The 2,200-nt window shown below is 43.9% G+C and overlaps 1 pseudogene; it reads left to right on the top strand.

The window, feature by feature from the left end:
* Positions 1-954: 954 nt before the first annotated feature.
* On the top strand, positions 955-1,708 carry LOC101647625 (annotated as a pseudogene).
* Positions 1,709-2,200: the final 492 nt, after the last annotated feature.

Genomic DNA, 2,200 nt, shown 5'->3' with positions numbered 1-2,200 from the left:
TTGTTCCTTACTGTTTCTTCAAGTTAAACTAACAACTACTTACACTCACTCACTGCCATCGAGTCAATGCTGACTCACAGCTACCCCTGTGGGTTTCTAAGACTGTCACTGTTTACAGGAGCTGATAAAACAGCCCAGTCTTTCTCCAGCAGAGATGGTGGTTTCAAACTGCTGACCATGCTGATCCCAGCCCAACTCATAACCACCAGGGCTCCTCTACTATATGGCCTAGCAATTACATTCCTAGTTATTTACTCAAAGACTTGAAAGCAATAAACAGATACATGAATACAAATGTACACTGTAGCGTTATTACAATACCCACAAGGCAGAACCAGCCTAGTCCATCAATGGCTGAAGGGACAAACAAAATACGGTAATTCATACAAGAAACAAAATCCTCACAAGGTACATTAAGATGAACTTTGAAAGCATGCTGAAATAGTCAATCACAAAAGGGAATATATTGTATGACTCCATTTATATGAAATATCTACAATTGGCAAGTATATAAAGATCCAAGATTGGTGGTTACCAGAAGCAAAATGAAAGAAAAGAATTTCTGTTTAAGAAGCACTCAGTATCTGTTTCTGGTGACAAAACCTTGGCAATAGATCAGTGGTTCTCATGCTGTGGGCTGCAACCCCTTTGAGGGTCGAATGACCCTTTCACAGGGGTCGCTCGATTCATAACAGTAGCAAAATTACAGTCATGAAGTAGCAACAAAAATAATTTTATGGTTGGGGAGACACCACACCATGAGGGACTGTATTAAAGGTTTGCAGCATTAGGAAGGTGGAGAACCACTGGAATAGATACAGGTGATGGAGGCACAAGATTAACATCAACGAGGTCAATTTATTATACATGTAAAAACACTTAGGTTGTCAAATGTTGTTATATACATCTATTGTTACAATTTAACAAAAAGTCTCAACAGGCCAGGCTGGGGAAATGGCGGCTTCTGGGGAGAGCGGGCCGGCCGTGGGGACAGCACAGTGGAGGCGTTTATGACCTTCTATATAGTGAGGCCAAACAAATAGAGAAGAGAGACTCGGTTTTAACATCCAAAAATCAGATTGAAAGACTGACCCGTCCTAGCTCCTCCTACTTCAATTTGAACCCATTTGAGGTTCTTCAGATAGATCCTGAAGTGACAGATGAAGATATAAAAAAGAGATTTCGGCAGTTGTCAATATTGGTGCATCCTGACAAAAACCAAGATGATGCTGACAGAGCACAAAAGGCTTTTGAAGGTGTGGACAAAGCTTACAAGTTGCTACTGGATCAGGAACAAAAGAAGAGGGCCCTGGGTGCAATTCAGGCAGGAAAAGCATACGTGGAACACACTGTGAAAGAGTGAAAAAAGCAACTGAAGAAGAAAGGGAAACCCACAAACGTGGAGGAGGATGACCCAGAGCTGTCCAAGCAAGCAGTATATAAACAGACCATGAAGCCCTCTGCTGAACTGGAAAGTGAAAGAAAGAGGTCAGAGAAAGATGCATGAAAGGAAACGGCAAAGGGAAGAAGAGATTGAAGCTCAAGGAAAAGCCAAAGAGAAAGGGAGTGGCAGACAAACTTTGAGGGAAGTCGAGATGGCGGAGTGGACAGCTGGCAAAATTTCCAAGCAAACACAAAGGGGAAGAAAGAGAAGAAAAGCCAAACCTCCCTGAGACCACCAAAAGTAAAAATGGAGCAGTGTGAGTGACCACTGCTGGGCCCCGCCACAAAAGCTTCCAGCAGCTGCCCCACTCCTGCTTGGAAGGGCTCATTCTCTCTCCCGCTCTCGCCCCACATAGAATAGTACTTGCTTTTCAGTCCACTCTGCTTCAGTACACTTCAGTATCAATCAGAATAATTCTTTTGCACATTGACATGAGAGGCTCAGTTTAAAAAAAACAAAAATGAAAAAGACCTTCCCCACTCCCTGCTCCCAGAGCAACCAGGGTAGGAAGGTACTGCCCTTGGAGCTTCTGCTGTCCCCACACTCTGGAACTTCATGTTTCGTACTTTATGGAATTGTGACAGATAGACACTTCATGTGGAGTTGATGGGAATCAGCCAATTAAAGCTGTTGCCTGCAATGGTGTTTCAGTCACTTCTGCAGAGACAAACCTGGACCACCTCAGGAAGCCCGTTCTTCAGTTTCTTCTGGGTGTAGTGTCCTCTGAAGCCTGAATCAGACAGGGGCAGCGGTGCG

Source organism: Echinops telfairi, unplaced genomic scaffold (assembly GCF_000313985.2).
Source record: "Echinops telfairi isolate 266 unplaced genomic scaffold, ASM31398v2 ScPeMD7_7420;HRSCAF=8458, whole genome shotgun sequence".
In the NCBI taxonomy this organism is placed as follows: Eukaryota; Metazoa; Chordata; class Mammalia; order Afrosoricida; family Tenrecidae; genus Echinops; species Echinops telfairi.
This window is presented reverse-complemented; position numbering and strand designations above follow the sequence as displayed.